General features: G+C 43.9%; 1 protein-coding gene across 9 annotated transcripts in view; it reads left to right on the plus strand.

Annotated features, from left to right (window-relative positions):
- Nucleotides 1–12,936, plus strand: part of ST3GAL1 (ST3 beta-galactoside alpha-2,3-sialyltransferase 1) — an 83,942-nt gene that overhangs the window by 28,633 nt on the left and 42,373 nt on the right. For 2 of the 9 annotated variants that reach the window (XM_087745197.1, XM_087745246.1), the window contains one exon: nt 9,266–9,387. The exons of 6 other annotated variants lie outside the window; for them this stretch is intronic. The gene's annotated coding sequence lies outside the window, so the exon portion shown is untranslated. Of the gene's footprint in view, nt 1–9,109; nt 9,129–9,265; nt 9,388–12,936 lie in introns of those variants that run through there. One more of the 9 variants, XM_087745321.1, reaches the window with a different exon arrangement.

Below are 12,936 nucleotides of genomic sequence, written 5' to 3' on the forward strand. Positions count from 1 at the left end.
AGCTGCTGACATGCACCAAACCCCTCCGAGTATGCCTGCAAGGAGCAAAAGCCTGTGAGAGACATACTTATTCATTACCGTGTACACTCATACATTATAAAGCTTAATGTTTGCTTGAAGCCTCGGTGACAGGGACTCCATTTATGCTGTGTTTGGCTCTTAATCATTATGATAATTTATTATACATCATCTCTAAAAGGTAGATTAAGTCCAAGCATGACAAAACCTCCTATTGTGTTGCTGCTGAGATCTGCCCAATAAAACCAAGATTAGGTTTATTTTAATTTTTTGAAGCAAAGTTCTTATTTACCTATTACCAAGCCATGCAATTACTTAAAGACATGATTTTTCTGCTCAAGGATGAAATAAGCCCTGAAGTCATATCAGTGGGGTCACCTGGATACCTGCAAATGAGGTCTCTGAGCTTAGCAGCGGTTTGCTAATTACTGCTGATACAGTGCCCTGTAAGCAGCAGTCATTAGCAAGATGCTGTTTGGCTGCTGGCAGTTTCCAGCCTGGATGCACAGCACACCGGTGGCTGGGCTGTTCTCAGCATTACGGAAATCCTGAAGTAAGTGATAAACCTGCTGTCAGCATGGCCGAGCCTAAGCAGAGCAGACATCCTGACAGAGGCCAGGCAGTGCTGTTTAGTTCACAGCGCAATCTTTTCGAACTGCAAGAATTTATTTTCCCATTTGGGGCCCCTGGGCTTGACTTTCAAAACGAGAACCATATTCTGAGCTTTTTGTTCCAGCAGAAAATCAGCTCACTTGTTCCTGCTGAAGCTCTTCTAGTGCTGCAAAGGTGTAAAAACAAATCCGGTTTGGGCTCATGCTTTAAATTTAATTTTTTGCATTTGCCAGATAGGCTCTTTCGGTTGGCCCTGTGTTCCCTGTGCAGGCTGGGGCCGTGCAGGGAAGATCCCACGGTATTAGCACATGCTGCCGAATGCAAATCCGCTCCTCATGTGCGGCTGCTCTCTCTGCCTACAACTGTTTCAGCTCACTTTGTGTGAGATGTCTCTCTTCCAAGTGAGTAAACCACAGATGCGACTTCCCGCATGATTACCAACTTTTATGGAAAGCTTATGGCTCCCTACGAGGTCTCCTCCTCCGCTCCCACTGTGCTGCTGCTTTTCTGAAGGCAAATTAAACAGATCTATTCTTATCTGGCTGAAGCCATTGAGTTACTTAAACAGATTGACCTAACTTAGGCTTATCAATTTCTTTAATGAGGTATCCTCTGCAACTTCTGCTTGGCTTTTCACCATCCTTCTCATTAAAAAAGTTTATTTTGGAATCTCTTTGTTCCAGGTGGAGTCATTGCCAGCTAGTTGGCTGGGTATATGGCTGACCCTTAGCCCCTAATAATGCTGTAATTTTAGTTTTTAAAGCATAAGAAACTGAAAGCAAAGGCACTGAGAAATTACCTTGCTTATAAATGTATATGATTTGGAGAGCATTTTAACTCTACCCGAGGAGCAGAAGTGGAGAGGGTGCTTCTTACCTCCTGCTCCATTGAAATAATGCTGCAGAACAGAAAGAGTTTCAAGATTAAGATGCTACTTCTTGCAGCCTGGGTGAGATACCTTCTCACGATTGCCTTTTAAAATTACATCAGTGACAGATTCCACCCAGGCTGGAGGATAACCACCTCCCACTGCAACTTCTTTACAAAGTCGAACCTTCAGGATCAAATGGTGGGTATCTGTGAAGGGCTTACCCAAAGTGTAGGAAAAAAATCATTATTGATGCATAGAGAAACTGGTGTGTTTCTCTGGGATGAATATGCACCAAAAATGGCTGAATTAATCCAGATTTACTCTGATAAAAGTGTGCTCTGCCCTGGAGCATCTCTCCATGGCCCTGTCTTTCTTGATGCTGATGGTCCGTCTCCTAAAGCTATTGAATTGGCTAATGTTAGGGGGTTGTTTTGGTTTTTTTTTCCTTCTGCCAAGGATCATTTATATATCGTACATCAGTCAAGGCCAGATCCTCCACAGGACCTGTATGTGAATGAAGTCTTGCCTTTTTGAAGGCCTTATTCAAGGCTACAAGGAGGCTAGCTTTCTTGTGCTCCAGATCCTTCACCTTGAACCTTCCCCAAAGAGTACCTCCCAAGCTCTTCTTCCCCCCCAGATAAAAAACCCAACAAGCAGTACTGTCTATCTTCTTTCAGGGCACAAATTATTAATCCTGCAGGTGAGATCCTGATCAGTGCACTCAGTGGGGGAAAGCGAGGATGTCCCTCAGTCTCCTTCTCAAGAAAACTGATGCTCGTGGCTGACTTTTCTGCAAAAGCCCATCTTGTCCACTTGTGTTGGGCAGAACATGTACAATGTGGAGACCCCAAGGAAGCACAGGCAGAGGAATGCCTGATTTTTGGGTGCCTGTTGTGCGCAGCCATGAGATAGATGGCAAATACTCACGCCTGCCAAGGTACATCACCCCAGGTACCTCTGGGAACATTATCATTACTACTACTACTACTATTATTATTAATTTTTTTTCCTTTAAGACAAAGTCCCTGAAGAGTTTAGGTGCCAGTCTGGGAAGAGGGCTGCTACCCTGAACGGGTTAGACGTGCAAGTTTGCACTCAGGCCTCCTTTTTAGTCTCTTCTTCTTGTCCCTCTGACCCTTTTCTGGAGCATATTCTATCAGAGCTGACCAGGCTTAGCAGGGACCTGTTTCACCTTCATCATCGGCGTGCTCCATATATACTGTTAGTGGGGGCAGGTTCCCAACTCCAGTGAAGTGTCGATTTGCTCTTTTATCCTGGTAGAATAAACCCAATTTACTACAAAGTTGCTTCAGCAGAAAAACCTTCTGCTCTGGCCAATAAACCACCTCTGCTTCTGCCCCTCCTGCTTCGGACACCCAGCCTAGGCGCTGACAGTATTTTCATCTCAAATGCATGGTTAGAAGAGCCGGGCAGGGAAACCCAAGATAAATCTTGCATAATAGATACTATCTATATAGAGACACATCTTATTCCCAGACAGAGAGAGGAGGAGGAGTGTGTGTGGCTCTCGGCCCAGGGAATAGAGCGGGATGCAGGGAAGCGGAGGCAATCCCATGGCTCTAGTGAGGACACTGCATTACAGATCCCAGCAGCGCGCTCCAACCTCCTGGCTGCAGAGCAGAGATTTCTCTTGTATGTCACAGTACTTATTACTGACTGCTATTGGATTTTTATAGACCTGATTCAGCAGAGCATTTGCATCTGCATTATTTAAGTGAGTGGGAAACCCACTCTGTCTTTATAAAGTTAGATGTGCGCTTAAGCGTCTTGCTGAGCTGGGATTAATTTAGAGAAAATAAATAGCTGCCTCCTGGCTTGGATAGCAAGCATTCTGGGGCCAGCATTTGCAACCTGATTAGATTTAGGATGTTTCAGTTCTGAGTGCCTAACTTGAGATACCTCAGCACACAAGTTTATCAAAAAATACAAGCACCCATGAGAAAAGCAGAGCCTTAACCGCATTGAACCACATTCAACAGCCTGAACACCAATTTACAGAGTGTTTTCCAAAGTGTGCGGTCCAAACAGTTGGATAATGAATGTAAAGCTGTCCAGCGGGCCATGTATATTGGATTTGCAGACAGTATTATTGAGTTATGGTCAAACTGACCACAGATAGACCTGTTCTGACTCAAATAATCGGGTAGCAGTCTGCGTGTGAGCCACAGGAGTTCGGAGAAGGTGTTTCTTGTGTCTTTGTGTGTGCCTGGTGGGCCTGACCCTGTGTTCCTGTGCTGGGCTCTGACAAATTGCCCATTAAAATCAAAGAGGTTTTTAAGTGAATAAGGAGTTCAGACTGTATCGCTGTGGATTTTAGTTCCTTCCATTCATTTTCCTTTGATTATCAGGACAACACTTTATTTTTGCACAGTGTAATATTTTATTAAAGGCACATTTGTAGCTAATAACATTTATGAAGAGGCAGCTTTCAGTGAAACTGCATCTGAATGTCACTTAAATAATGAATGGGAATGCCATATATTCATTAAAATTTGAACAATGATAACTGTATGTCTGTTAGAGTCCCCTTTTTGATGGATATGGCCAGCAGCCATTAAAATACAGTGGGAATTCTTGTTCACAGGCTCACAATGGCCGATAATAACACTCTTGATAAATATTTGCAGCTCAAGATTCTGAATTTACAAAAGGGATTCATCGCAGCTAACAGTGGCTCTGAAGATTGAAATGTTACCATAATACAGCTCTACTCTTTCTTTCTTTTAAGTCTCATGTGTAAAGAAAGGATTTCACTTCCCCATCAGTCTGTAGACTTGGTTTTCTGCTGGCCCCTATGAGAAGCTGCTCACTTTTTGAATTTAAAATATTAGCCAGTATCCCCAGCTGGTGCAAACTGGTCCCAGCACCACAATGGGAGAGGTGGAGTCTCGGTGTGATGAAGGTGTGCACCTTTCCTAGGTTTTTCTGCCCCTCTTCCTTTCACAGCAAACCATGCATAGACAGAAGAAAAGACAGCATGCAGGTAACATTGGAATGTTGTTTCAAATTACTTGGCATCTGATTTGCAACCACCATGACTAACGTGATCTTTAATATAAATAAAGCTGTTCAACAAATCTTTAAAATGTGCCCATCCTTGCCCTAAAGACAAGGCAGTGTTTAGCACCCTGTCCTGGATGCATTCTCTCTGCACAGAGAGAGCGTATACAGTCACTTGTGACTCTCTATAACATAGCACTGGTTTAAAGCAAAAAAATCTACTTTTCATCCTATTTTTAATCCAGAGGGTTTGTGGAATTTAGAAATGGAAGTGACCTACTGGGTCATTGAGTCCATTTTCTACACCCCACCACTCTTTCTTCCAAGCCTCTGTGTTTCTGGGCTTTTTAATGTTTACAAATGCATTGCTGCTGCCACTATTTCTTCAGCTCAGTGATGTGTGGATGTCACTCGGCTCTAAAGAGGAGACTCACGTGCCACTTTGAAGTTGGAGGAAAATATGGAAAAATCCTCTTAATAGCATCTATCCCAGAAAGTGACTTTGCTTAGCTTACAGTAAATATGAGGTACTTCAAAAAATTTATTAACTACAGAGTCTTGTAACTCTTTGCTTAGACCTACAAAGCTGACCCAACAGAGGCAGTGTAGCACAGTGGCTAAGATGACTGACAGATTTATATGTTCTTCATTTTGACGTTGAAAAAGTCACTTAATAGAGCTTTTTCTTTCCAGCCTTGTCCATTCTGAAGGGCAAGATTTATCTGAGCAAAAAGTGCTTACTACACATCAGAAGAGCACCTACTATGCCAGGACCCTGAGCCTCAAGCCTGGTCAAATAAAAAATAATAAGTTGGTCTTCTGAAGAAATGGATCTTTGAAAGAATCTTGTAGGGTTGGGGTTTTGACTGGCATAAAGTGTTGGAGTTCTTCTTAAGGATTTGGCAAGCTGTTTGAGTTTAGTTTTTCATCTGTCATCAAGGATATAGTCTGTTGACTTTGCTGATTCTCTCCCCCATTCCTGTGTTCAGTTCCGATCTGGCAGCAGGAGCTGGAAGGCTCACATCCTTGTACATTAAACAGGATGCAGTGCCTAATTATTATCTTGATTAAATTTTGTGATTAAGTGGTCTGTAATTGTCTGTAGGCTCAGACTTTCCAAGACATTACTCAGAGCTGCATTGACTGATCATCTGGTCAGGGTTGAGGTGGCACTGCGTTGATTAAATCTTACTTTAAGGGGAAATGGCACACATCTCTGTGTGTGCTTAAGCTCTATGCAATTTCTTTATATTTCTTCGCTAAGCAGTATGTAAAAGTCTAGCAAGTGCAAGGCTAGGTATGTAATAAATGTCGAGAAAGTATCTATAGAGAGATGTATGTATAAAATACATTAATGACTCCTTGCTTAATTTCAGACGAGTGAAAAATACCCGATTCCTGATAAATTTCCTAAGTATGTACAAAAAACTGAGAAAATAAATATATAATAGCAATGTAATTTCATCTTGATGACTAAAGCTACGGCATTTTTAAAGCTAAGGAAGAAGCAATTTTAGCGGTGATTGAATTGAAATCTCCATCTTTCCCTGTCCTCTCAGAATAAACCATCCACGCTTTTTAAATTTTACTCCTTTAATACGCTATGGCATATTGATAGATAATAATAATAATAAAAAAGCAATGCTCCTTTTAACAAAGAAAGGGCAGCTTGGAAGTCAAATGTTATTTTTCAAGCTCGGTGCAACTTGGACTTGAAGACTTGAATATCACCCAGCAATAACTGCGGAGATGAAATCCGCTTGGATAAAAAGTACAGAGCAATGCAACTTGACAGGCTGAGTCCTAAAGGGCAGCAGTCTTGGATCCAATAGTCCCTCTCATTTTGAATAATTGCTGTGTAACACGGAATCAAACATTTATTGCTGAGTACAGGCGCATTTGCTCTCCCTGGTGACCCTCTATAAGCAAATGTGCAATACGATTTTATTACCAGGAGTGCGTTTCACACAAACTGTTTGCTTTACAGAATTAAATAAACCCGGACAAAGGACAAGGTCAATACTATTGTTTTGCCTTCTTGCATTTAAATGCTGTCTCCTAGACAGTTCAATAGCAAGACAGGAGAGAGAATGGTTCTGTCTAAATGATTCACTAGAGAAATTCACCTCTGAGGAAAAGCTCACAAGAGCACCAAAATCAAGGGGTTACTACTCTGTAGACAAAGCATTCAGACTATTGCCTTCATCTAAGCGGACCATTGCAATTGATGGCTAGTGGGAATTAAGTTGACTGGAGAAATCTGAGCCAAAAAATTTGTTTCCAAACTGGAACGGCTGTGGTGGTGAAGCTTTGATTTTGCTGCCAATGCAGCATTTGAAGAGTGAAACCATATTTGTGGCTGTGGCTGAAAGAGCTTCTGGGAGACATTTGAACCCACGCCATGAATTTATGAACTAGCAACATTTTTCAGCGCACAGGAAAAGGACATCTTGGAGCAGCACTTGCCTGGAGAGGGGCTGTGACCAGTCTTGCCTTTGGGCAGAGCCTGCGGTGAGACCAGTATCTCTTCAGTGCAATTAAAAATAAAGGCATCTGGTGCCTGGCTTGTTATGATGACAGCACATTGCACTGTTGTGGAGGGACATTAGGAGCCACTTAAAGTGCCAACTAGTGCCTTATTTGTTGTGCTAATGTATTTCTGCAGTGTTGACTCTCCCTTGCTAGGACAAAACTAGACTAAGCAGGGTCAGAAAGGTTAATATGTTTGGTCTTTTTCTTTCTATCAGCTTTATGAGCACAAGAGGGCTAAGGCATCCCAAGGCACAGAGCAGGGGCTTTGTTGTCTTCATAAAAACTTGAGAAGTCCATTCAGAGATACAGATCCAGCACAACACCCTAAACTCTAAAATCTTGTAATTGTTTGTATTCGGATACATGCTGGTGGTGTTCTCCCCTCCAACACTATGATTTGTACAATGATAAGGTTAAGTCAAAGGGAAGCACTATAAAATATATATTGGATGTGATTGATAGCACTGCAGGGAAGCAAGAGTAAATTCTGAAATGCTGATTTATCGTTCCAAGACCAGCAATTGGGCTTTTTATGAGACTTGAATGAAGTAATATAAACACTGGATGACAGGCACGGTGGGACTGGCTATTCATACTATACCACCAGTCTATCCAGTTATTGAGAGCCAGCACAGAACAGCAGAGAGAAGCCATCAAAACTTTGCAAGAAGTCCTCAGCTGTTGCAGATCTGTTGGTGGTGCAGGGATGAGATGTCCTGGGGCCCAAACCCAATCAGGGTATTCTGCGGGTGTTCACCTTCTGCACGATCCAGGACCAAGCCTCCAGCTCCAGGGAGCAGAACCAGCACAGGGTGCAGGATGATAGCCATCGTGGACCATTTTCTGAGAGTCTAACCCCAGGTTTGGAGCAACAGGTTTTGTCCTGAGCAAAGGAAGGTGGGAGATGTGCAGTCTCATCACTCTGACTGTGTGATCTGGCAGAGGAGTCCTCTCTACCTAAATTTTCTTTGTAATCGTTTCTGAGATAAATAAACTGCAAGCGTCACACACAGCCAAATGAAATGGAAGCTACAGCAAAGCTGGTCAAGGGGACTATAACAAGGAGACTTTTAAGTCAAGGGGACTTTTTCCATTAAAAAGTTGGGTAATTGGTGACCCAGACTTTCAAGATGAAATTTTTGACAAGTGAGTTTGATCTGAAGATATTCTCTTATTCACTCAAAGGCTCCTGCATCTTGCCAACTCAGTAATGTGCTGTTGGGACAGGTAGAAAGGGCTGCTTTCCAAAATAAGCAGATATTATGCAATAAGCTTAGTTATATTAATAACTGAAAGATGGATGTACTATTTATTATCTGCTTTCTAATCCAAGTAGGCAGTCATACTGATGATTACAGATTTTTTTTCCTCTTATAAAGGGAAATGTGTGGGGAAGGGCAGAACTCGGTATTTAGCATTCTGCTTTTGATTCTGCATTGCAGCTTGGTAATTGATGAAAGGTCCTGGCACATGTTGCTAGAAGCTTTTCTGCTGGCTTTGTACTTTGAACCAGGTCTGACAAGCCACATCAGGAGTCCTTCACAGGACCCTTGCTCTAGCTAGAGTAAGATCCTTCTTGCAGGACCTGCTTCTGGAGTTTTCATTGAAGTGAATGGAGTAGATCTGGATAGAAAGTGCCTGTCCCCATTCCATTCCTTCGTATTTTTTTGTCCTGATTCTGTTGAATCTAGGAGCTGTCCTTCACGTAATGTCCACTGTTGTAAACAGAAGCAATCTTAAAATTCAACTTGAATTTTTAAAAAAGGGACTTTGGGTAAAATGGCTGGTGGAAATCATTTGGAAGACTCAGGTGGCTTTACGTGAACTTGAACCAGGCTCAAAATACACTGACAAGTCCAGCAGTGAAAAAAAATCTCTGTGTTTGTTGTCAGCTAATGTATCCTTCCCCTGCACTCTGAGTTATTCACACTGCCTCTCCTTAGGCACGTAATTTTGATGTCTTAATTAGGAGCCCAGTAAATGAGAAGGCGAGGCTCTCCACGTTGCCAATGGAGGGAGCGAGCCCCTGCGCCATGGTTGCTCAGTAGAGGAATTTCACTTTGAAATTACAAGTGTGAGTTGAAAGTGTGAGATTGAGGAGTGTGTCCCAGCACCGAGCTGGAGCTGCACATCCTGGCTTTCATCCTGGCTGTTCGTGGGCACTGACCCAAGAGCTTATCCATCTCCATTCACCTCCTCCATCATCCCTAGGTGACGGATATTACCCTCTGCAGGAGCACCACTGTCTGCATAAGGAACCTGTGGGTAATATCACCCTAAGCACCAGATTCACATCTCCACAACCTCAGTGACCTAAAAGAGGTTGTGCAAAGGTGAGTAGATGCACATGGCTTCTCTGCCCCAGAGAAAGGCAATGTGTGAAATTTGGGCTTGTATGCCTATGTGGAGATACATAGCTAGAAAACAAACAAATAAAAACCTTGACTTGATAATATGTACCCCTGTCACACTCAAAAATGCTCTTAAATAGGCTGGGTGACAATAGCACGGTGTCTCCTAGATGCAGGTGGAGGCAGCAGATAACTGTGGTGGCCGGTGCCAGACAAACCAGCTCCTGCCGCCAGGGCCCAGCCTGGGACCCTGCGGCTCCTTTGCAGGCATCGCCGCGGGCCGCTGAATCACAGCCAGCGAGCCAGCTGGTAGCACTCTCTCTGTCTGCAGTTTACATTATCCCGTAAAGTGTTTCAAATGCTTTTTTTCTTTCTCTCTCAGTCCTTGTTTTTTAACAGATGGCATTGGAGGTCTTTTACCTTTTTTTTCCCCTGTTTTTTTTAGGCTCTCCCTGCCTCTCGTCATGTCATGGGTGATGCCCCTGACAGCTGACCACTGACTTCTGTGCCAGCAAGCTTTTTTCTTGTCCAGAAACCGATCTGTTACAAGGCTGCCTAATAACCCCCTCCTCCTGCTGCAGGCACAAAGCCCTCACCCCCCAAGTGGCTGCTCCATCCTTCTGCTGGAGACATCAGCGATGGGGCCCATAAAGACCCTAGGAGCAGAAATCTCTGCCTCCTCACTCAGCATCCGCGATGCTGCCTTTGCCAAGCAGCATGGCAATCCGGGCTAAATTACCGAAGCAAAAGCCAGCTGAAACAGTGTAGTGTTACCCTCGTTGGAGAACGGCTGCTCTCACCTGGCGTCTCACAGCTAATCATATTGACAGGAGCCATTGTTTATTTTCCTCCGACCTTGTCTTCCTTGTTTTATGGTAAATTAGAGCAGGCAGGCAAGCCATCCATCAGCCTATAAATGCTGCGGAGTATTTTGGCTTTGTGCTAAATAATTGGGCATTTTATTGCTATTTACACATTCATTTTCGTAGACAATAAAATGCAAACTGCAGTCCCCGATACTTTTTATATTTTGTATCTGTATCGTGGCAGCCGCACAGGCTTCAGCAGCAGCATGCAGCCTGCTGCCGTAAATTCACTCTTTTATTTTAGTAGGTCTAACATTTATTTATAATTAATGTCAGAGACCTTACACAGTAATACCAATTATTGATTTTTATTTTTTTTTTAAGAAAAAGAAATTACTTTTTTTCTTATTACTGCCATAGCAACACAATCAAGTTGCAGTGCCTAATCTTGTCCAGAACAGTGGAAGAAAAGGCTTTTAAAAACTGAGTTGGTGGTAAGGTTATAAAAAGCAGCATGTGACCCCTTAACTCTAGGGTTCATATAGATGGGGATTATCATATCGGGGGCATGGGGCAGTAACTCAGATTAGCAGCTCTGTTGGTGTCTGCAAAGGTGGGTGGGAATGGGAAAGCTCTGCAGCATGAGCCATTGTAGCCACTGCAAAATGAGTGCCTTTGCAAGTGGCAATAGGGCTTAATGTCCCAATGCAGCTGGGAACAGGGGTGCACAGGCTCTCCGGCGGATCCCCAAACTCCTGCCATTAATGACGGAGGAGTGACCGCTGTGACTGCAGGTTGTGCACTGCTGGCAGTGCCGATGGGATGCAGCACTTCCCATACGATGCCTGTAAACAAAACTCAGCTTGAGTCACTGCAAACATATGCACAAGGATGTGAACTGGACCAAAGAAGCCTTAAAATACATTTTTATACTTTGAATCTCCTGTTACATTCTTGGTGTTAAGATAGCTAGCCATGCATTTGCAAACTAAATTGCCCTTATCCATAGCCATTGTGTGGCTTATGCTTCTTTTTCAGCCCGACTGTGGCCCATTATGCCAGAAAATTTGCGGAGGGTGGCATCAGGCTTGGCAAAGAGTGATGGGAACAGCAGCCAACTCCATCTTAAACTAATTTTCACTCCTGCCAGGGATGGCTGCTTAACAAGTGCTTGGAGGACCCAGGCTGAAACACAGCCCTGAAAAAGTGGCAGGTCGGAGGTGTGAAGGGGGTTTCAGAGGGCAAAGTAACATTTCTGCTCCAGCTTCCTGCTCCTAATGGTTTACCTTCGAAATGCTGAGCAGCAGTGGGAAAGGGAAGGAGCAGAGTCAGGAGCAGAGTCGGGAGCTGGGGATGGATGTTGCATTTCTACCTCAGTCTCTGTAAGGGTGAGAATAAGATGGATGCCTGCAGGCTTGCTCAACCCTTCCCCATCTGTAAAGCAGAGCTGGCAGCAGCACGTCTCGTGCACAGTGGTATTTGGAGGGATCATGGAAAAAAAGGACTGTGGTGAGGAGTTCTCATGGGGGTTGAATAACCAGCTCGTTGTGTGCCACCTCCCCCTCCAAGGGTGCGGCCCCAGGTTAATCCTCCCATAGCAAACCAGCCTCAGTGGGTTGGGAAATGAAAGCAGAGATGAAAAAATCCTTTTTTGTGACACCTTTCCAATGTGCTTTGAAACCGGTAGTGAAGCTCTGTCTCAGCTAGGGTGTGTGAGATGTCTGTGTATGAGCTTGGGAAGAGGTGCTCTCAGACCAAAGCTGGATGTTGCTGAAAACAGGGGTAAATTGGGGGGTTCTCAGTTTAAGGAACAGCAATCCTGAGGGATTCTGCTCTGGCTTCTTGGGGGTGTTGAGTGGCTAAAATTGTGGAAACCAGTGAGGGGCTCAGCATCTCTGGAAACTCAGCCCCCAAACGTCTCAAGTGGACTACCCCAAATGAAATCAGTGAGTGCTTTGCTTTGGCCATTATTTGTTTATCACCATGCCGCCACAAATGTCACCCGGATTTTGTCACTTCAAGTCTGGCATTGCCAGGGATTTTTTTTTTTGTCTAAGATTACTACTGTTTTTCATTTTCTCGTTGGCTCATCAGGAAGACAGCTCTATTTTCATTTCTTAATTAGCTTGGTATTTCTACAGTCATATAAAGATGTCTGGCCAACTTGAAGTAACGTGCAACACCTGTCAAGCCAAGGGCTTTACACATTAGGGCCAGGTAGCCTGGAGCTGGGAGAACACATATGCTCCACATGTGCTCTCACAAAGCCACGTTGTCTGGACTTGGAGCAGGTATCGCCACAGGAACCTCACCTGCATGAGGGCGAACATTGCTGATGGGCATCTAGGCAGCAAAGGGCCTTTATTCCTTCCCAGTATCACTGGTGGGGCTGCAAAAACTTCTTTATTCTCTCCATCTGCTGTGACAATGCCATGGAGCCCAGTCACCAAATGTGCAGCTCACCTCCATGGTTTTTGTAAAGCTGTTTTTGAAAGCAAATCCCATTTTCATCCTGCCTGCGTTGAGCAGGTTGAGCTGTAAATCATGTTTCACCCCATGGATGCTTTGCAGCCCCAGCCCTGCTTTGCAGAGGATGAGTTAGAGAGGGTATCAGTAGTACCCTAGGGCCTGTTGTGATAGGACAAGGGGGAATGGTTTTAGACTAAAAGAGGATAGGCTTAGACCAGATATAAGGAAGACATTTTTTACTGAGGGTAGTGAAACA

The sequence above is a fragment of the Nipponia nippon genome, unplaced genomic scaffold (genome assembly GCF_047370975.1).
Source record: "Nipponia nippon isolate SJK-2023a ecotype South Korea unplaced genomic scaffold, ASM4737097v1 scaffold_1, whole genome shotgun sequence".
Classification (NCBI taxonomy): Eukaryota; Metazoa; Chordata; class Aves; order Pelecaniformes; family Threskiornithidae; genus Nipponia; species Nipponia nippon.